Source organism: Trachemys scripta, chromosome 12 (assembly GCF_013100865.1).
Source record: "Trachemys scripta elegans isolate TJP31775 chromosome 12, CAS_Tse_1.0, whole genome shotgun sequence".
In the NCBI taxonomy this organism is placed as follows: domain Eukaryota; kingdom Metazoa; phylum Chordata; order Testudines; family Emydidae; genus Trachemys; species Trachemys scripta.
Genome location: NC_048309.1, coordinates 41,700,497 through 41,727,955, shown reverse-complemented (window position 1 = coordinate 41,727,955; position 27,459 = coordinate 41,700,497). Strand labels below are relative to the sequence as shown.

General features: G+C 46.8%; 1 protein-coding gene and 1 long non-coding RNA gene across 2 annotated transcripts in view; one reads left to right on the top strand and one right to left on the bottom strand.

Annotated features, from left to right (window-relative positions):
• LOC117885520 overlaps positions 1–27,459 on the bottom strand; it is a 297,171-nt gene that overhangs the window by 86,232 nt on the left and 183,480 nt on the right. The gene's annotated exons all lie outside the window — the stretch shown is intronic.
• Positions 382–27,459, top strand: LOC117885756. Its single transcript, XR_004647836.1, has 3 exons — positions 382–507; positions 958–1,062; positions 25,371–27,459. It is a non-coding gene; the product is annotated as an uncharacterized LOC117885756 (long non-coding RNA).

Genomic DNA, 27,459 nt, shown 5'->3' with positions numbered 1-27,459 from the left:
CAAAGGGGCCAAGATGGGGTTTGCAAAGGTGCCGAAGGGTGCGAGGGGTTCACCTCCCACAGAAAGTCCATGGGATATGGCTGCATAATTGCCAGAGGGCTCCTTTGAAACCCCTAAGGGCTTGGTGTGAATTCACCTCCTTTTGGAAAAGATGGGGTACAGGTGGAACATCTTTTTCAAACCCTTTGTCATTTCTCTCTGGGCTGCTTTCTGGAAACTTACCCCCAGCCACAAATCCACTTGTCAGCGTCCTTTGCACCCTGGGGGAAACAGAAGGGGAACAGACTTCCTGTCTTAGAGAAGTTACACACCAAGAAACAGAGACACTGGTTCCAACTTCTCTTGCTGCCCGGAAATGGCATTTGTGATGCTTAACTGGCTGCCTGGCGCTCAATAACTCCAGAAGCCGAGCTCCTGAAAGTCCAGTGAGACAGAGCAGCATGTGGATGGATGGACAGTGAGAGCAGCGTGTGTTTGGGGAAGGATAGATAGTGAGAGAGTGACGGGGTGAGTGTATGGGGGGAGATTGATAGAGATATATTGAGAGGCTTTGTGTATGGGATGGATAGATATATGGGGTGTACGGGGATAGATAGATAGATAGATAGATAGAGGGGGTGGATGAGGATAGATAGATAGATAGATAGAGGGGGTGAATGGAGATAGGTAGATAGATAGATAGAGGGGGTGGATGGGGATAGATGGGGTGGATGGGGATAGATAGGTAGATAGATAGATAGATAGAGGGGGTGGATGAGGATAGATAGATAGAGGGGGTGAATGGAGATAGGTAGATAGATAGATAGATAGATAGATAGAGGGGGTGGATGGGGATATGTAGATAGATGCAGGGGGTGTATGGGGATGGATGGATGGCTAGATATAGATAGATGGATAGATTTAATGGATGGAGGAGATACCAGCAGAATTTTTCACACTAGGATATTTTACGAACAGCTTCTCCCTGTGGACTTGCTCACTGGTGACCAACATTTTGGATTTAAAGCCATTTTGGCTGGGAGACGATGCCAGCGACTGCTGCTTGTGGCTCGTGGATTTCAGGTCAGTATACACAGCTACGTGGGCATCTGGAGTGAATCCCAGAGAGCAACCGTGTCCTCTCTTCATGGATCTGGTGGCTCCCTGCTGAGGGTGGTTCTGTCGCTTTGTTCTCCTCTGTGTGGCTATGACTGTAGATTTTTCCAGTAGTGTAAGAGGCAGCAAATGCCATTTAACTAGCCCTGTAGTGGCCACCTAGTAGTTGTTCATATGCTGGACTAGCTGCAGTGGTGGTTTGACTTTGAATACGGCTGAGATATTCAAAGGAGCTTTATAAGGATGCTGAAAACATATGTCAGAAGTAGGTAGGGCGATAGGTGGGAGCCTTTCTGGATTGTATTAATAGACACCTGAGGTCTGAGTCTACAACCCTTACAAGGCAGATCTGTCTGTCTCCACAAAGTCTTGTCTGTCTTTCTCTCCAGCCATCCTCCCATAAATCTGTCTCTCTATATACTCCCTTCTTCCTCCCCCACTTGAGGAATAAGGTACTAGAGTCAACATTAGTAAAAGAGCCCCGAATAAGCGGAATAAACCAGACTCCATGTCCCATTCCCAATCAGTCCCTGTTACATTAAGTACTTCACAACGTGACATTCCCTGTGTCTCTCCCTTCTGTGTTTCTCTTCTGAAGCCAACACTGGGAGGGCTTAAGTGGGGATTGTTGTAAGAGACTAATGGGAAACCTCAGCCTTCATTGTTGACTCCAACCATAAGTTTGCTAGAAGTTGCTCCCCCATGTTTTTGTAGCTTAGCTAAAGCACACTTCTGGTGCTCTGGGGTTTCCAAAAGTGGATAAAGAACCTTAGATATCTAAATCCCACTGAAATTCAATTGAAGTTGGTCTTCTAACTGTCTCTGGTTCCTTGAAATAACTCCCAATTAGTCTTCTCTAAACAGAAATTATACCAGCAAGGAAAGGTGCATTGTCATAGATTTTTCAGAAACAGACTTTGAAATGCTTTGGTTGGTAGAAATATAATAATAATGTGGCCTCTGGAAAGAGAAATTCTACCCACAAGGAAAATTCTTTACAACACGAATAATGAACTATGTTCCCATTAAATAATGAACTATGTTCCCATGGGAGCTGGGTGTTGCAACCCCCTAGACAGCTTTCAAAATCTCACTGTTTATTTTTGCTGCAGAGGATGCTAATGAGGACATGTGCATATTTTTTTATTAGTGAAGTGATCTTGAAGGAGAATCAGTGTCCTATCTGTACCAGTGACTGTGGAAAGAAATGAGATTGGGTGAGATGGGTCAGTGCGACATTTCCAATAACTGAAGATTCTCAATCCTTTGGCAAGAAGCAGCCAAGCTTTGGGATGTCAGACCTCTGATTCCAAATGTCAGCAGCAACCTAATTAGTGAAGGTATCCCTCCCCCCGCTGGTATTTGAATGGATGTAAATCACTGTGTCCCCGTAGTTCCCACAATGGTACAGGCCCAGACCAGAACATCTGCTTCAGTTTCATACCACAAACCTGCATCTCAGGGGGAAAGTAAGAACTGTGGAGACAGGGACAGAGACAGCTTCGAATGTTTCAACCTTCCATTGGCTTTGCGAGGAATTTGAAGTGTTCTTTATAAAATTCAAAGGGAGGTAGGTTCAACAGAGGTAGAAGGGTGTGTATGGGGATGGATGGATGGATAGATAACAACTTGATTGCAAAATAATGATAAAATACATAGTGGTTGTGCCATTAAGGTACATCTAAAAACGTCCACTGGATTCTAGCATAGAATGAACTCAGTTCAGAGCTCGCTTACCTGTAGCTTTTGTTCAAAGCATTATTCTTTCAGTATCTGGTAGCAATCTTATCATCTTCCTCCTTTAATGGCTACGTCTTCCCCAGGCAAACCAGATCTTTAGGGCTTTAACTCCACCCGTTTGGGTGAGAGGTTTGACAGAGACTAAGGACAGTGAGATTTTTGTAACGGCATTAGTCACAGTGGTATCCCAGGTTATCACCGTGTTACACGCCTCTACACAAACCTCTGTGGGGTAGTTGGAAACTGAAGAGAGATGGCTAGAGTGGGGGAGGGGACACAGAAACTCATTGAGAAAATGGGTGCAAGAGTAACAGCTAAATGTTATTGCAATATTTATCATCCTTGAATGGAAAAATAAGAAAGAGAGAGAGATGTAGTGGTGGATGGGCACAGATGGATGGATAGATAGAGGGGTGAGTATATGGACAGATGGATGGATGGATGGATAGATGGATAGACAGAGGAGTGTGTATGGGGATGGCTGGCTGGCTGGATAGACAGGGGGTGAGTATGGGGATGGATGGATAGACAGGGGGTGAGTATGGGGATGGATGGATGGATAGACAGAGGGGGAGTATGGGGATGGATGGATGGATGGATAGACAGGGGGGGAGTATGGGGATGGATGGATGGATGGATAGACAGGGGGTGAGTATGGGGATGGATGGATGGATGGATAGACAGAGGGGGAGTATGGGGATGGATGGATGGATGGATAGACAGAGGAGTGTATTTTGGGCTAGCTGGATGGATAGATCCTGCAGGGTCAGCCATGTACAACTTGATTGCAATATAATGATAAAATACACAGTGGTTGTGCCATTAAGGTACATCTAAAAACGTCCACTGGATTCTAGCATAGAATGATCTCAGCTCAGAGCTCGCTTACCTGTAGCTTTTGTTCAAAGCATTATTCTTTCAGTATCTGATTGCAATCTTATCATCTTCCTCCTCTAATGGCTCCATCTTCCCCAAGGCGAACCAGATCTGTGGGTTTTAACTCCACTCACTTGGGTGAGAGGTTTAGTGGAGAATAAGGACAGTGAGAATTTTGTAACGGCGTTAGTCACAGTGGTACCCCAGGGTATCCACAGTGTTACACGCCTCTACACAAACCTCTGTGCGGGTAACTAGAAGCTGTTGGGAGACAGCTAGAGTGGGCAGTGGGGGTGGGGACACAGACTCATTAAGAAAATGTATGCGAGGATAACAGCTAAATGATATTACAAAATTTATCATCCTTGAAAGGAGAGAGAGAGCGAAATGTGGTGGTGGGTGGGGACAGATAGATTGGTGTGTATGGGAATGGATTGATAGATGTTTCTGAGGAGAGATAAACAGAAGTATATTATGGAAGAATGGCTAGATAGATAAGGTGTGTACTCCAGATGGATGGATAGATTGGGGTGTGTGTGTGAAAGGAAGATAGATAAATAGAAGTGTGTGAGATAATATAGCATAATTGTGTCTTTATATGTGTGGATGGATGGATCGGTGGGTGCATAGGAATGGATGGATATATGTGTGGAGATGGATGGATGTGACTAGGGATAGAGAGACAATATAACTGGTTTATTGAACAATCCCATTACCAATTAAAGTGCATTTTTGCCACAGTGACCTTAAGAGGAAAACCTTAAAATATCCACTACATGGGTTATACCTTTGGAGGAAGAGACCTGAGAGTTATTCATAGTTATTTTCTTCTATTGAAGCTGTTGGAAGTGAGGTTCACTTGAGTCTGCTTGTATCTATAACAATATCTTATGTGTGTATCTGACCTCCCCACCCCTACCACAGTATTTGAACATCTCCCACTCACAGTACCCCAATGAGGTAGGGCCGTGTATTATCCCCATTTTATAGACTGGAAACCGAGTCACTGAGAGACTAAATGACATGTCTAAGGTCACCGAGGGTATTTGTGGATAAGCAGGAAAGGGAATCCTGGTCTCCCAAGGTCCTGCCAAGCGCCCTTATCACTGGACCATCCTTTCTCTCCAGAGATGGTGAAAATATTCAGGATGTCCCTAGCAGCTCATTAACAGATCCCAGTTAATGGCTAGAGAAGGAGGTAGATGGCTAAGTATGAATAGGATAAGCAGGCAAAGAGAAATAGCTAGATAGCATTCTCTGTGCATAATTGTCACTCCAGGGAGGTTTCTGCTATGGAATTAGTTACTGTGGGAAACCCAGCTGCTATCAGCTCACAGTGATACAACCCCGCACCAAATCTCATCAGCTCCTCGGGGAAGCCTGGTCAAGGTGTCCTAAGAGATGTTGATCTTTAACATTTTCCTTGAGACTGGGTTTTGGGGGGATGGCTTTTTGGTCCTGGTTCTTTGTGATTTATTCAAAATTCATGCTCTGTCTGAGGAGATTAATTCCAAGATGACCAGGATACGAAGACAGCCCCACAATATTCTACTGCCCCCCAGGGCCAGATTCTGATACCCGGAGGCATAAGCAAGACCTTGGCAACTACACCACACCTGGTCTAGTGGACAGAGCATTGGTCTGGATCACTGGATGATTCCCTGTTCTGTTCATTCCCTCTGGGGCATCTGGCATTGGCCACTGTCAGAAGACAGCACACTGGCCTAGATGGACCTTTGGTCTGACCCAGTCTGGCCGCTCTTATGTTCTTACTGGTCTGGGACTTGGGTTGTAGCCTAGTCCAGCTCTGCAACTGATCTTCTGTGTGACCTTGAGCAAATCACTTCACTTCTCTTTCCCCTCCCCCCTCTGGTCTGTCTTGTCTCATTAAACTGCAGGCATGTCAGGACGGGGACCATGTCTTGCTGCATGTTTGTACAGCACCTAGCATCAGGCATGTGGGTCACGTGTCCCCCCCCCCAGATTTGCTGCTTGGCTTGTACTGAGCATGCTCACACAGCGATGCTCAGTATCACTGCTGAAACCGAGTGCCCTGACTCACCTCCCCCCACCCCCGCACTATGGGCAGGCCCAGGTCGTCTCTGCCTAGCACAGTGCAGCCCCCATGGGTAATACAAATAATGATGTGTGACTGCTGAGCTCCATTAAGTTCAGGGCTCGTTTATACCATCTGAAGACCAAAGTTTAGATTCCGATGCTTTTCCTTGTGTTGAATAGTACCTTGAGCCAGGATTTTCTTTCATGGGAGCTGGCGACCTTTAGAAAAGTCCGAGCGCATCTGTGCTTTTTGCAGAGTTGCCAACGCGTACAGGTTATTGTCAGGGTATCTTTCACTGTGGGATTATCGTTATACTTCCATCAGCTGTTACTACAGCAACTTCAGCACAGTGATTCATGCCTATACCAAAACGTCCAGTGAATTGGAACGTTTGCCCAAGCCAATGAGCTCGAGAGTAATTAGCGTACTAAGTGGCCCAACAGGTAAGAAACAGGAATTAGTTATTTTTTTAAAACAAGGTCACTTTTTGTTTTTGTTTCGCACTCAGGAAACCAGGGGCCAGATTGCCAGGATCTTTCGGCACCCAAAGATGTAAGGAGGTGCCTAGTAGAATTCACAAAAGGACCTAAGCACGTTAGGCACCTGACACTCATTGAGCTCAATAAATGCCCCTCACTCCTCATGGCTTTCTGGAATTGTTTGCATCTGTGATTTATCTTCCCCAGTTTCTATGTTTTCCAGGGATCCACTTATATTTTATTTGACAAGAGCATTTCAGAAGAGAGATATTTTTTGTACCAATGGAGAAAGTATATTTAAAAAAAATGAAGTTGCTTCTGATCGAAACATTTCCAAAATGCCGTTTCTCTGGGTCTGACTTGCTGGCATAGCTGCGACCATGTGGAGGTTTTTGATATGGTGTTTGTCATTGTGATAACTCCAGCTACCACTTGCCACAGTGATGTGTGCCAATACCAAATGTTCTTTCCCGCTGGTACGTAGGAGGTGATCACATCTAACGGGAATTGCACGTCAAGATTCCTTGAGCAGCTTTCAAACTCTCATCCTACTGTTCCCATGATGGAAAGTATGTGTCTTTTATTTGATACTAAGACATCCCTGGTTTTTGTTAGGGGGTATATCACTGTGATAGTAGCTCCCACTATAGTAGTATGCACAGTGATACACAGCCCTGCAAAATCTTCTTCACCTCTTCCAATAACCGCAATCAGATACTTATTAGGATCATTCATCCTTCCAGTCCTGAAAACAGTATAATGGGCAGGAGACAAATTGCCAATCCCTTTAAAAAACATTGAATTTGGAAAATAGGGTGATGGGATGGTAGAATAGAATAGAATAGACTAGAGGAAAGTAGAGTGGAATAGAATAAAATATTGGAAAGGAGAATAGACTAGACTAGAATGTTTACACATAGGAATTGCTAGAATGGGTCAGACCAGTCGTCCATCTAGTACCCCTTTGAAAATATTTCAGGCTGTGATGAACCTCCCCGCAAAAAATGACAACCTCCCCATGCCATGCCACCCTTACTTCTGCATTGCTGCTGGCAGCAGCGTTGCCTTCAGAGCTGGGTGCCCGGCCAGCAGCCACTGCTCTTGCGACCCCCCCCCCCCCACAACAGTCTTGTGATCTCCTTTTGGGTTGGGATCTCCAGTTTAAGAAACCCTGTTGTCATACAACCTTCTGTCTTGTGGCCAGTTCCAGATAATGCAGAGGGAGGTGCAAGAACTGCCCTCTAGTGAGCACTTTGGGATAACCTGACATGGGCTTGCATCTGTTAGAAGTTGTCTCATGCCCTGACAGAGTCGAGTTTACGTCCTCTGCAAAATCCTTTCCCCCTCCATACTTACTCTTGTAATTCTGTGTGTTCTCCTTATCATTACAACTATCCCTTCTCGTATCGAATCCTGATGAGCTCTTGTCCTCACTGATACTCTGTGAGAATGAGTTCCATGGGTCAAATGTGTAGAAGAAGGCATCTTGTTTCATCAGTTTTAAACCTGCTGAATTTCAGTTGGATTTGAAAATCCCTTTGTTCGTGCTTAGAGGCAGTATGAATAGAAGTGCTTCATCTACCTTTTCTCTAGAGTTTATTGATATGTAGCCCTCTGAAGTCCATTCTGATTCAACTTCTCTGTAATGCAAACAGCCCCAGGGAGTATTTGCAAAAGTTGCTTAGGATCGTAAGTCCCGCTGATTTTCTAGGAAACTTGTGCTGCACAGTCATGTAGCAATTTTTGAAGGTCACCCCTAATCTTTATCAGCTGGGATTTTCAAAAGAGCCTAAGGTATTTAGGCACCCAATTTCCAATGAGAGTTGAGCACCTAACTCCTTTAAGAACTTAGAAAATCGCGGTCTATTTTTCTTTCTCTAATCATTTTTTTTTTTAGAAAATTGTGGATAGATTTAGTCACGTCAAAATCTGTCCTGAAATTGATGACTTTCTTATATTCTTCCTCTTCCCCTGGCTATAGCCAAAGATTGGATCTCAGAGATCTAGAGTTCAAAGGTGTGAATTCAAATCCTGGTTGAGTCAAGGCCTTCTGTTCTCTGGGCTGGTATTTTCAAAGAAGCATGAAGGTGTTTTTCCTCTGAAAATCCCAATCCTAGTTTCCAGCCAGGTTTTAACATCCAGGTATCATGAAGAGTCTCTTAGGTCCCCTCCTGAAACCAGATATCCCTAAATAAATATGCCGGTTAACATGGTTTTCCGTGGTTCCGTGGTTTTCTGTTGCATTTGCATTAGCACCTCTATGGCCATGTGTGGTTTTTGACATGAAGTGCGTCACTGTGGTAGCTCCCGTAGTAATTACACTGTGATACACTCCCGTACAAAATCATCTATGGCCAAGATTCTTCCATAGGTCGTAGCACCTTGGGCAAATGTTCAAAAAGGTGGAAACTCTTAACAGCTTCTCTAAGTATCCCCCCTATTTTGCGTTGTTAATGATGAAGTTCAGGATGATGAATATTATTACTCTTAGGTAGCAGCCAAACCATGCTAGGATCTTTCTAGACATTCTGGAAGGATCTCAAATGCTATTCTATTGTAGTCTTGTCCAGTGTATTCTAGTCTTGTCTATTTATTCTAGCCTCGTCTATTATAGTTTACCTTAGTATAGGATATTATATTCTACTCTAATCTATTATAGTCAGTGGTGAGCTGGAGCCGGTTCCCACCGGTTCGCGGGAACCGGTTGTTAAATTTAGAAGTCCCTTTAGAACTGGTTGTCCCCATTCTAAAAGGGCTTTTAAATGTAACAAAATCTCTGGCAGCTCCCTGCCCTGCTCCTGGCCCCAGCTCACCTAGCTCCGCCTCCTCCCCTGATGCTCCCCCCAACTTCTCCTCCTTCTCCTCTGCTTCCCGCGAATCAGGGAAGCAGGGCTTTCTGCAGGTGAGTGGGGGCGGGGCGCGAGGAGGGCTCCAGGCGCCGGTCCAGCTCCGGCCCAGCCCCAGCCTCGACTCCGGCCGTGTGGCGCTGCCCAGCTCCAGCCCAGCCCCGGACCCAACTCCGGCCGCGCCGCGCGGCTTCAGCCCAAGCCTCGGCCCCGACTCCGGCCGCCTGACATGGCTCCGGGCCAGGCTGGGCCCCGGAGAGGTTAAAAGGCCGGAGCCGGGGGGGGGGTTGGATGGGGCAGAGGTTCTTGGGGGGCGGTCAGGGGATGGGGAAGGGGGGGTTGGGTAGGCGCTGCGTGGGAGTTCCGGGGGTCTGTCGGGGCGGTGGTGGATGGGGTTGGAGGCAATCAGGGGACAGGGAGCGGGGCGAGTTGGGCAGGGGGTTGGGTCCTGGGGGGCAGTTAGGGTTGGGGGTCTCGGGAAGGAGTGGTCAGAGAACAAGGAGCGGTGGGGGGTTATGGGTTGCGGTTTCTGAGGGGGGCAGTCGGGGGCAGGACATGGGTGGGGGGTGTACTCATTGGGCGGTTCCCTACCAGGTCTTTGGTGGCGGGTCCTTCAGCTGCCGGAGCCGTGCCGCCGAAGACCCGCTAGGAAACCGGTTCCTAAGATTTTGGCAGCTCATCACTGATTCTAGTCGCTTTAATACAGTCTGTTTTATTGTAGCCTAGTCTACTCTAGTCCAGCCTACAGTAGACTCCCCATTATTTTAAACTAATTAGGGACTGAGAACTTCGTAAAACTGAACATCTCAAAATGACGGTAGGTACAGTGCATCAGTTGCAGTATGGGGCACTATTTGAATAGGGAGCCTGTAGAGGGTATTTGCATAAAGGGTCCAGGATCAGACTTCTGGCCCGCTCAGTGACCAGTGCCAGCTCCTTCATAAATTCATGGAGGACTCGTCCATCAATGGCTATTAGCCAGGTTGGACAGGGATGGTGTCCCTAGCCTCTGTTTGCCAGAAGCTGGGAATGAGCGACAGGGGATGGATCACTTGATGATCACCTGTTCTGTTCATTCCCTCTGGGGCACCTGGCATTGGCCGATGTCAGCAGACAGGACACTGGGCTAGATGGACCTTTGGTCTGACTCAGTCTGGCCGCTCTTATGTTCAGAGAAAGGTGCAGATGACTCCTAGCTTGGGATAATGGAATAACCTGACTAGAGGAGAGTATCTTCTTGTCTGAGAGGGGTGGGGTGTGTGGAGGGAGAGAGAGACTAATTCGAATATCCATAAGTAACATTGCAGAAGATGTCTATCTATTTTAGGTACTGATATGATTCCCCTCCCATTAAGATGATATCAACTTATCTCACAGTCTTTATTTACCCTTGTGACTCCCCTGTGAGGTGGGGGATTACTATTTATCCCCCATTTCAGAGAGGGGGAAGTGAAGCATAGAGAGGCTAAGGGACAGATTGATAAAGATATTTAGGCACCTAGTGGGATTTTCAAAAGCATCTAGGTGTCCAAGTCCCATTAACATCAATGAGTTTTGGGTCCTACATGCTTTTGAAAATCCCATTTGGTACCTAAATGGCTTTGAACATCTGGCCATGAATGACTTGCTCATGGAAGTCTGCAGGAGAGCAAGGAATAGAACAGAGGTCTCCCACGTGCCCAGCTATTGCCGTAACCGAGGGGTCGGCAACCTTTGGCACGCGGTTTGCCAGGGTAAGCCCCCTGGGGGGCCGGGCCGGTTTGTTTACCTGCCGCATTTGCAGGTTCGGCCGATTGTGGCTCCCACTGGCCGCGGTTCGCAGCTCCAAGCCAATGGGGGCTGCGGGAAGCGGCAGCCAGCACATCCCTCGTCCCATGCCTCTTCCCGCAGTCCCCATTGGCCTGGAGCAGCGAACCGCGGCCAGTGGGAGCCGCGATTGGCTGAACCTGTGGATGCGGCAGGTAAACAAACCGGCCCGGCCTGCCAGGGTGCTTAGCCTGGCGAGCCGCGTGCCAAAGGTTGTTGATCCCTGCCGTAACCACTGGGCCATCCGTCCTTTCTTATCCTCGGGGGATCATGAATAACAATTATCTCGTGAGTACGTGAGTATTGGTGTGGTGGGGAGATTTTGGAGTTGCTTTCTGGTCAGAGTTCTTTGTCGGATATGGCGGGGTGTTCAAAAATTTCTCATTGGGAAAGTTGTTGGCAAAAAATGAGGGTTTTTTGTCAAAAATTGAATTTTTCCAGTAAAATGTTGACATTCTAATTTTAAAAATCAGATTTTTTTAAAAAATATTCAAAATGTCTCTTTCAAAATAGAGGGAAACTCTTGATTTCTCTGAATTATCAGTGGAGAAAAAGAGGGAAATGAAAAGTGAGAGGAAGAAGGAAAGAATGCCATTTTCAAAGTGAAACAAAATGCTTGTTTCAATGTTTTTCCCCCCTCAAGCTTCCCCCAAGCAGTACCCCAAACCAAAGCTGAATGTTTTGGAATAAAGTAAATATCCTGGGTACTAAAGGGGTCTTGAATCTACCAGCGAAAGGTAGAATGAGAACCAATGGCTGGAATTTAAATCCAAACAAATTAAACTTAGAAATAAGACACACTTTTTTTAATAGTGAAGGCGATTAACCAGTCCCAAGGAAAGTGGTGGATTCTCCATATTGATGTCTTAGATCATGACTGGATGCCTTTCTGCTTCACTTAAACACAAGTTATCTGGCTCAAAACAGGGTAAATGGATGAAATTCTATGGCCTGTGATACACAGGAGGTCAGATTAGATGATCTTTCTAATGGTCCCTCTGGCCTTAAAATTTAAGAAATTGTTGGAGAGCCTTAAATTTTTTTGCTAGACAGGCAAACCAACGAAGAACATTCCAGCCAGCTCTAGGATCCCTGTTTTTGATAGGGGATGTATCACTGTGGGGTACCCGCTACCCAGCCAACACAGTGATACAGAGTCATACAAGATCCTTGCCCATCTCTTGGGAATGAACATTGGGGTGATGGGAAAGTCTCTGGAAAGCTCTCCTGCTGGAAGAATGTGGAAGAAGAGGGGCTGGATGGGACTTGGGACTCCTGCGTTCATCTCCTCGATTCCCGGTGTGTATTCTGGTCAGTCACTTAGGACTGGATCCATGGCATTCCTTTGATTTAGGTCCTTATAGCACTCCGTACCTCAGTTTCCCTGGCTGTAAAGTGGGGATTTGGACTAGGGGCTTTAGAAGCACATCTCACATTCATTTCAATTGTGATTGTGTGTCTAAATCTCCTTTGACCATCTATTTCCCCTCTGCTCTGGGAAGCCCTCAGATGCTGCAGTGATGGGGCCACATAAATGCACAGGTGCCTGATTTCTTTCACACAGTCATTGCAGAGATGCAGAAGTGTCTCACTGTAGTAGCTACTCCAATCAGCACAGTGGTATGGAGACGTACAAAATCCCCTTTGTATGAAATGGATCAAGGTTTTCCCCGTGCGAGATTTCTTTTTTGGGAAGAGGCGAAGATGCAGTTGAAGGAGAGAGATGTGACGCATTTTTCTCTTTCCATGTAACCTGGATGAAATTGTGGCTCTTTGTATGTTGGAATAAGTCAGAGATTCATAGAGTATCAGACCCGTGTGATTATCTAATCTGATCTCTTGCATAACACAGGCCACAGGACGTCCCTGAATTAATTCCTATTTGAACTAGAGCAGATGTTTCAGGGGGATTTAAAAATGGCCAGTGATGGAGTATCGTAAATTGTTCCAAAGTTTAGTTACCCTCCGTATTAAAAGTTTGTACCTGATTTCTAGTCTGGAAAATGTGCCTAGCTTCAACTTCTAGCCACCTTTGTCTGCTTGATTGAAGAACTCTATATTTGGAAATTTCTGTTCACCGTGTAGGTACTTATAGATGGCGATCAGGTCACCCCTTCACCTTCTCTTCGTTAAACGAACTAAATTAAGCTCCTTGAGTCTTTCACTGTAAGGCATGTTTTCCAATCCTTGAATCATTCTCGTGGCTCTAAGATGAGGCTCTGCTGGTTTTACTAGGTGTTGAACGGAGGAACTTGTGGGTAAAGTAAATAAGCTAATGGCTCCGGGACAGGACCTTCTAACTTGATGACTAGATCTACCACACAGCTGTTTCCAGGACTCTGTGAGGCATGGTCAAGCGATCAAAGTTGGGGAAGTTTAAGGCTCTGAGTCCAGAATTATGTACTGTGTTTTCAGAGTCGCGAGAGTGTCTAAGTTTTTGACAGGAGATGTGTCACTGTGGGAACTACCGCTCCACCTAGCACTGTGTTACAGGGCAGTATGAAATCCCTGTCCCCATCATGTGAACCGGTGTGAAGATCTGAGTAGATTCCGTGTCATCTGACTTCTCATCATCATCGCTAATGCGCTTCAGGTTTTTGACAGGGGATTTTTCACTGTGGTAGCTACTCCCCCCGGTATCACTGTGGTACACAGTCGTACAAAATCCACCCCTGTCTCATGGGAATGGATGTTGGTATGATGGAAAAACGTTTCAAAGGCAGCTTCCTTGCCTTTCCACTGGAGTGGGAGCCAGGTGAGATGGGTTGAAGTCGTGGCTCTATTACATACTTCTTGTACGAGTGTAGGTAAGTCTTGAGGACCTGACCTCCAGCCAGCTGGAGTTAATAGAAACACTCCCCTGGATTTCAATGAGTTTTGGCTCAGGTCCTTAATCCCTCAGGCCAAATTGACAACAGTTTTGTAGATGCCTACTGGTGCAGTGGGAATTACAAGGCACCTAAGCAAGTGGGGTGCCCAAATTCCATTGATTTAGGGTTAGTACCTGATTCCCACAGGTCCCCTCAAAAAATCCTGGGGATAGAGATATTTCAGAAGAAGTCAGAGGTGTATGCTTACATATTTATTTTCTCACTTGGGAGCAATTGTTGCGGTGATGGAAACGTGTGAGAACTCTCCTGGCCCAGTATTTTTGTGCAGCTTCTAACAGGGTCTAGGTTTTTGCTAGGTGATTTGGCACTGTGGTACCTATCCCATCTAGCACCGTGCTACTCAGCTGTACAAAATCCTTGGCCATCCAATAGCAATGAATGTAGGTGTGACCAAATATTTTTGGCGCATGCCCTTTGTTGGGCTCCACATAGCTGCTAAAATGACTGTGTTTTTGATAGAGGACTATTCACTGTGGTAACCACTGCCAGCTAGCACACAGTGTTATGCAGCCGTACAAAAATCTTTTTGGTCTTATCAGTGAATCCACGTGGAAAATACAGTTTTGGGTCGTTCATCCCTCTAGTTGTGAAGAGCCGCATATGTCAGAAAGATGAATGGAGAATTTCTTCAAGCTCAAATCATTTTCTTCTCTGTTGGACATTCACAGCGAGCCTTACATTCTGCAGCGAAGGGTGGCTGAAAGATGGAGAAATAGATAGATTCCATCCATCAGAGAATATCACTGAGCTTTGAGATTTGATCCTCAATCTTTCTATGATTCCGCTTCTCCATCTGCAGAAAGGATGGTTCAGTGCTTATGACCCGATCCTGTGACTTTGGGAGATCCCAGTCGGATTCCCTGTCCTGACACAGACCGCATATCTGACCTTGGGCAAGTTCACCTACAGCCAGACCTTTAAAGGTATTTAGGTTTCTAAAGAGGTAGGCATCCAATTCCTTTACATATTTAGCACTTAGTTTCTCTTCCTTGGGTCTCCAGCTGTCTCACAGGGGGATAATGTGGATCAACACATTAAAGATTGTGAGGTACGTAGGTACTATGGTAGTAGGGCCATGTAAGTGGCTTAGATAGATATGTAAATGCATCTCCCTGTGAAGTGGGAGGTCGTTGTTCTCCTCTGTGTCTTTCTGTCCTTACTTTGCAGGTGTGCTGAGAGTCCAAATTTATTCATGTTTGTCAGATGCCCATACTCTGTGATGACGGGATCCCTACTAGAGAGATTTCTTTGGGCCGTTGCTACTAGACCCGGGTTTTTGTTCGGGGTTTTGTCACTGTGGGAGGTACCCCACCCAGCACAGTGATACAGAACTGTACAAAAACCTCCTCCCCTGAAAGCGGAACCATTCAACCCAGTCAATGCCTTTTTTGCAGAGCTCTTCCACTAAGTTCCAAAGAGTTGCATGTGGGAGAGGAGCCAATTAGTAATGTCCCCAAGATCAGATTGTTTTCTTTTCTGGTGGATATTCCCAATGAGAAGTAGATATTGCAGCAATGGGTGTTGATATAAGACCCAGGGGTGGGAGAGAGACACAGAGAAAAAGACAGAGATTCAATCCAAGGGGGATGTGGATGGGGGAAACTGACTTATATGTAAATATTCTGACAAGAAAAACACCATTGAAACTCCCACAAGAAATCCAGAGTTAAGGTGAAACTTAAAAGAATCCAAACCTTTGACGGGATGGGAACTCACAGGGAAGGTACCCAAGTTACCTTGAGTCTGGGTGAGATTTTCAAAGGAATTTAAGGAATTTCATGAAGCTGAAGTTCATGGCTGGGTAGCTTAGCATTCTAAATCTTAGGGCCCAGAATGATAGGGGTGAGTTTCAGCCTCAGTCCTCTCTAAAGTAATATGTAGTGTTCTCACTAGCCATATGGGCTGGGAATTTCGAAGGGCAAGATCCACAAGGGAAAGGAGGAGGCTAAAGATGCAGATAGGTGATCAGGTTTGGCACCTAACTCCCAAGGTCTGTGCCTGATTCCCCTTGGAAAATCCCAGTGTGGAAGAAGCACAGCTTGTTGTTACAGGTGCACACTGGAACATTTATTCCCTCCCCAGGAGCTTTTTTCTCCCTTTTTTGCTGTGATGGAAAGTCTATGAGAACTGACTTCTGACTTCTTTGGGCTGCCTGACTTCTTTGGGCTGCTACTAACCGGATCTAGGGGTTTTATGGGGGGAGTTGTCACTGTGGTAGCCATCCACCTATCACAGTGATATCTGGTCAGACAAAATCCTCTGCCATCCAATGGCAATGAATATGAAAATGTAAGAGTGCGCCCTCTGTTGGGCTCTGTTGCATAGCTTCTAAGATTATCAAGTTTTTGATAGAGGACTTCTCACTGTGGTAGTTGCTACTCCATAGGACACAATGGTACAGATCCATACAAAAATCTCTTCTATCTCATCTAACTTGGCCAATGCAGTTTTGGATTGTTCAGCCATCTAGTTGTGAAGAGCTGCAGGTGTCGGAGAGGTGAATGGAGAATTTCTTCAAGCTTGTATCATTTTCTTTTCTTTTGGAGATTCACAATGAGACTTAACATTCTACAGTGACGGGCAGAGGATATACAAAGCTAGAAACATGAAGAAACAGGTAGATTTAATCCATTCGAGATAGAAAAATGCTGCATTCCCCCTCTCCCCCATGTTTGTTGTTCTCAGGACAAAAAGAAGGCTGTTAAGGAGCCCAATATGTTTACCATATAAAAAAGGATACCAGGTATTAAGGGCTCTTTAATCTAACACAGAAAGGCAGAAGAAGAACCAATGGCTCGAAGCTAAACCCGGACAAATTCAAACTGGAAATAAGGCACTGGGTTTTTTAAAGTCAGGTTTATTAACCATTGGAACAAACTATCAAGGGAAGTGACAGACTCTCTGTCTCTTGAAGTCTTTGGCTCAATCCTGAATGTCTTTCTAGAAAATATGCTTTAGTGAAACACATGTAATTGGCTTCAACACAGAAGTAACTGGCTGAAATGTTATGGCCCATGTTTATACAGGAGGTCAGACTAGGTGATCTAATTTATATTTTCTGGCCTTAATATCTATGAAACTGGGAAAACACAGTTCCGATATTCTTAATGAAAATCAATCCAGTCTAGAATGTGTCCTACCCATTTCTGGAGTGGTTGAGTTACTCGGGAGCTAGAAGTAGTAAACTGGGAAGTACTGGTATGGATAAAGAGTGAAATTCTGGTCTAACAATTTTCAAGATGTCACTGGAGAATTTTCTTGTCCAGAACAGGGAAATCTCAGTAGGAGAGAGAAGCTTTATTTCTCATTTCCATGGAAGAAGATTAGTAGGGGAATAAGATAATTCTGAAGTAAACACAACAAAGACAGTTGGCAAGTTATTTTCCTTGGACCAGATTGTAAAGCCCTACCTCACTACTCATGGTTAGGGGCTAGTCGGAGGGCGGATAGCACAATCTCTCCTGAAACCGGTAGAGAGGTGTATTTTATTGACTCTCAGGAGAAGGCAGGACACAAAGCTGATGCACGGAGACATAGAATAATTAAAGACAAAGGTTTATCCTTCTCTTCAGAGGAAAGAAGAAAACAAAACTTAGAAACAGAGGTCTGAAAGTTCTGATAAAAAAGGGACATATTTTTCTCAAAACTTTTTCTGAAAACTTTTTTCCCTTCCTTTTTTTGGGACCAACTCTACTTAGAAATATAGTCTGAGATTTGTCAAAGCCCTCTGCAGGATTAGAGGTCACATTTACAAAGATTTTTAGGCACCAAAAGGTGCAGAGAGGTATCTAGTTGGATTTGCAAAAGTGCATAAGCAGGTTAGGTGCCCGACTCCCATTGGAAGCTCCTGTTCATTTCATTGAGAACCTGGCATGGAAATTCTTTAGATGGATTTGTAAATTTCAGCCTTCAGCTGCGCCTGATGGAATACTAACCTAGCAGTCACCTGAAATTGGGTTGGTTTGCACAGCTGCCAGCAGAACGAGGTTTTTATAATGGCTTTTGTCACTGTGGTATCCACTGTAGTACACAGTGATGCATACCCATACCAAATCCCTCGCCGAGATTGACACCGTGACTGGAGACAGAACAGTGGTAGGAGCTGTGAGGGCAATTCCTATATTTGAATTCAATGGAGATCTTTTAGAACACTAGGACCAACGTGAGACCAGCACTTCAGAAGGTATGTCTGCTTAAAATCGCTAACTCTTTGGAGAGGAGTGGAATGATTGGGTAGAGCACTGGATTTGGATTTGGGACACCTGGGTTCCATTCCCAGTCTGTCATTGACCCCTGTATGATCTGGGGCAAATCACTTCACCTTCCGTGCCTCCATTCCCCGGCATAGTTAGACTGGATTTTTCAAAGGAACATAGAGTGGAGTGAAAGAGCCCAGATGGCCCTGGAATGTCAGGCTCCTTTGGAAACCCAGGTTTAGATTGCAATGAATGTTGGGGCAGGGACTATCTCTTCCTATGTTGATATACAGTGCCAAGTACTATAGGACCATGATCTAGGTTGGGACCTTTGGGTGCTACCAATATAATAATAACTAGGCACTGCTTTAATAATATCAATAAAATGGTCCCCCCGGGGTATAAAATGATATAGCTTCATGAAAGTGCCTGGAATGACACCAGCTGAGACCCAATGCACTTAAATCAAATGTTGAGCCTAATGGGAAGTTGTCCCGAGTCTGTCTTTTCTCACGGGAGTGCCAGTGTGCTTAGGTTTTTGATATGAGGTGTGTCACTGTGGAGCCCCAGCTCCCCAGTAACACAGTGATACACAACCGTGCCAAATGTCCTTTACCTCATCTAGCCGGGCACCGCAACCTCTCTACTTTTTAGAGGGGATGCAAAGAATTCAAGCTATAGATAGGATCCGTCTTTCTTTCTTTCTTTCTTTCTTTCTTTCTTTCTTTCTTTCTTTCTNAGATAGGATCCGTCTTTCTTTCTTTCTTTCTTTCTTTCTTTCTTTCTTTCTTTCTTTCTTTCTTTCTTTCTTTCTTTCTTTCTTTTTCTTCACTATTTTTGAGCTCACAACCCAGAAAACTTTAGGAAGAAATAGCCTCCACGGGTAGTCATTCCCTTGGCGTCCACTGGGGGTCACTCTTGCACCGCTCTCAGACGCTGCTGGTGTTAGTTGTTGCTGGTGATGAATTACTAGACAAGACTGGTCTGGTAGCTCCTTTGCTCCTACGCATCAATATAATTGTTCTATGATATCTCCTCAATGATCTTTGTATTCAGCAAGACTCAGTGATTGTCTTCTGTTCCGGTATCTGAGTGTCTCAAATGTTTCATCTTTGAGCTTTCAGCTTGATAACCGTTCAGAGTAAATTATATTGACCTTAAAATAGTGACTTTAAGGGAAATTCACCTTCCTGTTTCCACTCAATTCTTCTTTCCCATTTCAAAGATTTCTGATTATCAATGGCATTATAATCCAGTGGACAAAGGCAGGACACCATTCAAAGGCTAGAGGATGAAGTTAGACAACAAATGGAGACTAGACATAAGGTGAAAAATTTTAACAATGAGGAGAACTAACCATTGAAAATAATTTTCCTGGGGACACGGTGGATTTTCTGTCACTTGCAATCTTTAAGTTAATGCTAGATAGGTTTCTAAATGGTGAAGGGGAAAATCTGTGTGTATGTGCTGTGTGTGTGTTTATGCATATGGGTGTGTTTGCTTATCTATGTATTTGTGTGTTTGTACATGTGTGCATGTGTTTATGTGTGTGTGTGTGTGTGTTTTGTGTGTAGGAGGAAACTTCATTGGCTGTGGTTGACATTATCAGCCAAGCGTTGGCGTTACTGAGGCACTTGATGAAATTGGGGTGTGTTTCTTTGTCTGTTGGAAGTAGAAAGGGCGTTCCTTGTGGGAATTTGGAGTCTGCCACAAAGAGTAGTTAGTGCGGTAAGCTGATGTGAAGCTCCAGGATGGACAATTGCCCTACTTTTCATTTCTTGGTTTTCAGACTATTGAATTTCAAAGAAGTCTGAGTTGGAAGTGAGTTGGAAGACAAGTGCCTACGCAGTTGTGCGTCTACTTCTCTTTAAGGTTTGGGTGATTGGGTGTGGCAGTTCCACAAACTTAAATGACTTTTAAAGAAGAGTTTTGTGGCAGTACATGGGAAATACCCGTCACTCACCAAAGGGGCCCTCTCAGAGCGGTTCCATATACTGAGAATGAACCAGGGAGCTCCGTGTGAAATGTGTCAGAGCTTAAGGTCATGTCCTGGAAAGCTGGAGTGAAATCCTGTCTCACGTTCCTACAGAGCTAGGAGATGATGGGAGGCATGAAGCATTAAAGCCCCTGAGAAGCCTGGTTCCCCCTTTTGTGCCACTCCTGGCTCTTCTCTGTGTCACTGTGTCTCTGGCGCAGTAATAGGTGGCGGTGTCTGCAGCTATCAGGGAGCGGAGCTGCAGGGAGATCTAGTTCTTCGTGGTGTCTCCAGAGATGGTGACTCGGCTTTGGAGAGACGGGGCATAGTTTGTACCCCCGCTATATGGATATAACCATCCCATTCACTCCAGCCCTTGTGGACCGCAGATCCGGTGCCAGAAATAATATTGAGTAGAGATGGAGACCCCGGAGACAGCGCAGGTCAGGGTGAGGGTCTCTCCGGGCTTCACTGCCCCCGGGCCGCACTGGACCAGCTGCACCTGAGAGAGGACACCTGGGAAAAGGAGAAAATAGCAAAGATAATATTAGCCACTGAACAAATCCATGGGTCTGTCTCTAATTCCCCAACTGTCCCATAGACACTCACAGTTGAGGGCAGAGAACAGAGAAAGGAAAAGCCACAGAGATTCCATTCTCGTTTCCATGCAAAGAGGGAAACTCCCCAGCGGGCAGGAACGGGCAATTCTGTGTCTGGGGGAGACTGAGGCTCCTCCAACCAGGAGTTTGTGTTTAAAGAGGACCCTCCCCCACGGGGCAGGAATTTGCATGTGTGTTTCATAGAGTGGGTATAAGAGGTGACTGGGGTGAGCGCTCAGCACATGGCAATGTCCCCTTGGGGACACGTGTCCCCTTTACACCCCAGAGAGACCGTACGCTCAGCTCAGCACATGTGATGACCGGAGGTGGCTGTGAGGGTATGAAGTAGGGTCCAGGGCCCTGGACTGGGACTGAGGAGAACTCCATAGGCTAAATATTGGCATGTGGGTGTCACCCAGGGAGGATAAACTCCCCGGGAGACACGTCTCCAGGCAGTGCTCGGTAGGAGAGTCCTACATCACTTTTGTGTCTGAGCAAGTGACCGTCTCAAGTCAATGGGTGACTCGCCAACACAGAAGTGGCTACTGCCAAATGTGCTGGTTAAATAAAATAAATATAAATAGTGCCGGGGAAAGGCCACGGCAGATGAGACGCTCCTAGGAATGTGAGATCGGAAGGAGACGGAGCTGCAGGGGAAGGGTGGTTTTAGGTAGCGAAACCCAACATACCCCTTCAATGAATGGGGAGGGGACGGGGCAGCCACGGGCTTGGTCAGAACAAGGGCTGTGATTGCAGAAAGAGAGACTGGGGGAGATGGGCCGCTCAGTGTGTTAGGGGGCTGAGTACAGCACAGCAGGCGCTCTCTGAGCCAGCCAGAGGGACTGACTGCCGCCCCCTCAGGGAGGCGGTGAGTTTTGGGGACGGGGTTACTATAGAAGTGTGTCTTGTTAATCACCTCTTCTGCAGGGAGACCTTTGTGCCGTGCACAAGACCCTGCCCCCCACATCACCCCAAGCTGCCTTTGCTGCTTGCTGCATTTCCCTGTGTCGTCCTGTGTCTGTGCCTAGAACCATTTGGCGACAAGCAAAGAATTGTATTTCCCGGCTAAGTTCTGCTCGAGCCCCTGAAGGTGAATCGCGGGTGGAGAACCGGGCAGCCGCTGGATGCATCTTGAAAAGAGCTGGGACTGTGCACTCTTTTCCTCTTCAGCTCGCTGTGTGTCTCCCTTTCTCCAGGGGTGAGCGATCCCTGCTAAACTTGCCTCGCCAGGCTGCATATGCTCCGCCCCCGGTTTTTGTATGAGTCCCTGCATCGCTCTGTGTCACTGGAGCAGTAATAGGTTAACCTTTCGGGAAGAGACTTGCTGTGTAAATTAAATTGTACAATCTACTGTACCCCAGATGGCGTGTATCTGAACGTGCCTGGTCCCGCTCACAATGACGTCCTGGCAGTTCCAAGGGGGGAGGAGACCGACCCCAGCCCTTCCTCGTTGCAACAGGAACTGCTGGCTAAGGTCCCTCCCTCCTTGTGGGCTGATCATGCCAACCATGCTGGCACTGGGTCCGGCAGCCTCCCGGCAAAGGCCTGGAGTGGCTCGCGTATATACATTCTGCTGGGGGCACAGGCTACGCCCCGTCTCTCCGGAGCCACATGAGCGTCTCCAAGACACAGCTAAAAATGCGCTCTCCCAGCAGCTGCGCTCGCTGACAGCTGTGAACACCACTACCCACCATCTCATGACCGGAGATGTCTCTAATGCAAGCCCTGTGACTGCAACTAGTAGGGCCAAAAGGTGGGCCATGACCGAGCCAGTCTCACTCTGCATGGCTTGACCGGCGAGGGGCCTGCCTGGGTCTAGGATTGTGTGACCCTATCCTTTCCCATCCTCAGACGGTCCTTTCCCGTGACCTCTTTCCTCCCCTGTCTCTGTCCCGCCTGAAGGCGGTTCATAAGCCACTGACTGGTCCAATCACCTCGCCTAACGCACCAGAGTAAGCAGCGCCGTCTCTCTGAGACTAGCCAATGCTCTTTGCTGAAGGGGGCTGTAGGAGAGTCGTGGACATCCTAAATAAGCTCTCCCTGTGTGAGTGACCTGAGTGAAAGCGATCCGGATACTGGGCGCTGGAGGGTCCAAGGTGATTTCGCCTCACCGGGAACTGGGAAAAATGGGAGCCGGTGGGTCCAAAGGGACCACCGCCTTGCCAAAAGGCACATCTGCCTACTACGTGTACACAAATTACAGTCCTTTCACTTGCAAGTTTCTGAACAAATGGAACTGGTGTACCAAAGACGATTCAAAATTACAGTTTCCCCTAGAGGGACGTTTCGACCTTGACAAGATTGTGCACCCCAGAGGCGCACTTCTGGCCAGTAAAGTCAGGCAAGGTCAGTTTGACGCATATTTCGATTGGTGTGGAGAAACCGAAAAACGGCGCCGTGAATCTCAAACGAGGAGTCTCAAGGACTCCCGGGAGAAACTTAAAACACAATTAAAAGAGGCAAGGGAGAAATTGGCTCCTCCCCAAACTCCTGCTGGCCAGCAGATACCTCTCTACCCTTCAAGGCCTCTTCGGGGCACCCCCTCAGCCTCACCCAAGGGTATTACAGACCTATATTTAGAGCCCAAACAATTGGTTGCCCCTGCACCACCTGCGCAGGTTGGTGAAGGACCATCCAGTCAGGCCAGAACTGCACAGGTTGGTGAAGGACAGCCCGGCCAGGCTGAAACTGGTCGGGAGGCCCCCGAGCGACCTCCACCTCCATATAACCTGGAAGCTGACTCCACTGTCCAGGAACACCTACCCCAAGGAGAAACCTCACTGACACCTTCTGTTTCACGTGTAAAGTCCTCAGAAAGCCCAGCCAGTGCCTTAGAACATACGGCTCATTGTCTGTATGATCAGTTAGAAGGATTAATAACAGATTTAGATTCAACTGGGCCGGCGAGGAATACTAGAGGGAAAAAAACCCTTACGTCCACCCCTCAAACCTTGCCTCCCCACGGTGAGGCAATGTTCCCCTTGCAACAACTCCCGGGCATAGGCTTTTCGGGTCAGGGAGCCTTGGTGTCTGTGCATGTACCTTGATCTCCCACGGATTTGTATAATTTAACTGAAAAGTTTCCAAAAATAAGAAAAGACCTGTTAAATTCCAAGAAGAATTAAGAACGGTCATAAACTGTACCCTGATCCCCTGCCCTGAACCCCCTGCCACATCCCGCACCCCTCCTGCACCCCAACCCCTGCCCTGAACCCCCTGCCACACCCTGCACCCTGACCCCCTGCTGCACCCCTCGCCCCCCTGCACCCTGACTCCCTGCCCTGAATCCCCTGCCGCACCCCTCCTGCACCCCGACCCTCTGCCATATCCCACACCCCTCCTGCACCCCGACCCCCTGCCCTGAACCGCCTGCCACACCCTGCACCCTGACCCCCTGCTGCACCCCTCACCCCTCCTGCACCCCACATCCCAACTCCCTGCCCTGAGCAAGGGGTTGGAATGGGGGTGGGGAAGGGGTGGGAAGAGGCGGGAAGGGGCGGGGCCTCATGGAAGGGGTGGAGTGGGGGCGGGGCCGAGGGCAGTGGGGGGAGGTGTCAGTAATGGGGCCCTCGGGCCAATGTACTAGTCCTCATGTGGCCTTCATGGTCATTTGAGTTTGAGATCCCTGGTCTATCCAGACTCCCGATATGCCTTCGGGGCGGTCCATGACTATGGGCAACTATGGAAACACCGAGGATTCCTCACGTCGGGGGGGGGGACAAAAATTGACGTTGATGCTCTTTTCTCTGCTCTTCAGCTTCCTTCTGCCATTGCTGTTGTAAAATATGTTGCTCACCAAAAACCTTTTGATGATGATACAAGAGGAAATGCTTTGGCAGATGCTTCTGGCCCTTTCCAGATCTCCGGCTCCATTCGACTCTATTTTCTTTATTTCACAGTCTCCCTCCTCGCCTGATTTCCCCCAAAATTTAGCTCTTATGCAAGATTCAACCTCAGAGCATGAGAAATGCAGATGGAGGTGGGATGGACGTGCTTTACATCCCGATGCCTTGAGGTGCTCCCCAGACGGCCACTTGGTGGCGCCCAAGGTTTTGCTTCCCTATCTTGCTCATGTGTCCCATGGAATGGCACTCGTGAGCAAAGGGGGGATGAGTGCATCAGTGCTGCAACATTGGTATGCCCCCAATTTTTCCATAATGGTGCCGCAGTGCTGTAACTCTTGCCCTATCTGCCTAGCCCACAACAGTGGCAGACCAGTACGAGCAAAACCAACTGCGCACCCCACCCCGAGGGAACCCTTTGTAAATATCCAGATTGATTTTATCAATATGCTGAAATGTTGTTCTTATGAATATGTCCTCGTTTGCGTTTGTATGTATTCCGGATGGATAGAGGCCTACCCTTGTGCCAAGGCCGATTCCCTCACCATGGCGAAAAGATTGTTAAAAGACTTTATCCCCCGGTTTGGTTTACCTGTCTCTATCAACCCATTTCACAGGCCAAATCATGCAACAGATTTGCAAGGCCCTCAACATCACCCAACACCTGCACTGTGCTCATCACCCCCAAAGTGCGGGGGCAGTCGAGTGGAAAAATGGGGAATTAAAGAACAAATTCTCTAAGATCTGTGCTGAGACTGGCCTAAAATGGCCTGATGCCCTCCCCCTTGCCCTCATGTACAAGAGAAGCACTCCCACACGCAAACATGGCCAATCCCCACATGAAATCCTTATGGCCAGGCCTATGAGGATGCCAGTATCCCCTCCCCCGATCCCTTATAAATTGGATTTGCAACTAAACGATGACACCGTTATGGGATATTGCAAGACACTAATGCGGCGTGTTAGGTCTCTTCACTCACAGGTACAAAGTGCTCTGCCTGAACCAGTTGACACGCCGTGCCACCCACTGCAGCCTGGAGATCGGGTCTACATTAAGGTACACGAGAGAAAGACTTCCCTGGAGCCTCGCTGGAGAGGCCCCTACCAGGTCCTGTTGACCACCCACACAGCGGTCAAATGCAAGGGGCTCGTCAGCTGGATCCACGCCTCCCACTGCAAACAGACAACGCCACCTTTGAACCCGAACGCTAAAGAATTCCATCCGGCAGACTCCGCTCTAGGAAGTGACCAGGGTGATAGCAACTGTGACTTCTCTCCAGGGCCCGAGAAGGAACCTAGATATAATCTCAGGGAATGAAAATAGACCTCAGCACCCCGATCTATCAGTCCGTGGGCAATCGGAGCCACCTTAATCTCCTGTACGCTGCCTTTACAGCCAGCTGAAGCTTCGGCCTGCTGGAAAATGGAATACAAGAGACACAAGGCCAGAATAATGCCTTTAAAAGCCCAGTGGAGAGCCTAGCGCCCACTGGCACCCAGCTGCCATGGCCGACCCCACAGACAGAATAAAAGAAACAGCCATGGTGCGAAAATGGCTCATGCCCTCAATTTGGTTCATGTGTGTAGCTATGCTCTTGCTGTTATTGTTAAACTTCCATGATACCTTTATGTTCTTTTGGATGCCCAAGACCACCATCAAAGGAAAAGATCCCTTGAGACCACTGGACCAGGATCTGGGTAGTGTGCTAGCAACCTCTCCCCGGTATAATACTAAAGCACGACCGTTCCAAGAGAGACGAAGGAACACTCACGCTGCTGAAGTCCCCAAAGTCCAGAAATTCCTAACAACAAGGGACATTGAAAATTGGCCCTGGTGGAAGAAACGAAGTATTATACATTGGCAGGGAGGGAGTTGCGGGATGTATTCTTGGGAATGTGGAGTTAAGTGGTGGGGTGGGTTTATTCCGGGGGCTGCAAACTGTGTTTAAGGACAAGTACCATCAGCATGTACTGCCCTCCCTAATTGGCTTCCGGAGGATGAATACTAAAAATGCCTTGCTGCCACAAATATTAACCCCACCGTCCCCGCCACCTCTGCCACCATCCCTGAAATTGACCCAAATACAGATAATACGGTATATTCTACGGAAATCCATTGGCCCAGATTTTTCCAGTAATTTACTAAAATTTTGTTCAGAAAAATTATTTTTCAAAGTCCAAAATAAAGCATATGAATGAACAATTGAATGGAAAACAAATGGTTGGTGGAAATAGAAATATATGATATCACTACACATAAGCCCCAGGAATCAGAAATTAAAATCGAGGGGTTCTAGGAAGGGGTAGATATGATGGCCGTTCCTGGAACTTGCAGAATGCTGGATGAAAGAGGCCTTTATTGCTATTTTGTCACGCAATTAGTAAATAATCAAACGTCTACCCAAAGGGTTTGTTCTGCTGTGGGAGATTTTACCATTATTAAAATAATTCCAGTAACTAATAACTTAACCTGTACAATATTGCAATATTCCCTTCCTATGCTATTAATGTCAATGCATCTCAAAAGTACATAAAAGTGTATAGCCAACAGATATGGTCTAGTACTTCACCAAAAAGGGATGTGTTAGGATATTGTAAGGGAAAATCCAGTGGCATCCAAACCTTATAGGCCCAAGCCTCATGTCAAGCTGCCAAGGTCAGCTCACTTAAATGAACAAAAGGGGGGCACAGAGGAGGCAGTGGAAAATACCCAACAGTCCCCTAGCAAAAGCAATTTTGCAATATCCCTTACAGTCGCTGTTTAAATACAAAAGGACAGACAGTAAATAACAGGAAAGGCTTAATATGGGAAGAATTTAAGTTTGCTCCAATCTGTATCGATTTTGCAATATTTTTAGTAAGGAAATAACAAGGAAATGTATGCAACCTTGTGTAACTAGTTTGTGGTTTTAAGCTTTATAAGCCTGTCTGTAACCAGCTTCGGGGAGGCCGTTTCCAGTAGCGGTCCTTCCCTGCGCGCTTGTAATCAATAAAGAGCCTCAGGCTGATCTGATTGAAAAACACAACGCGTGGATCGATTTTTCCACAACATTTG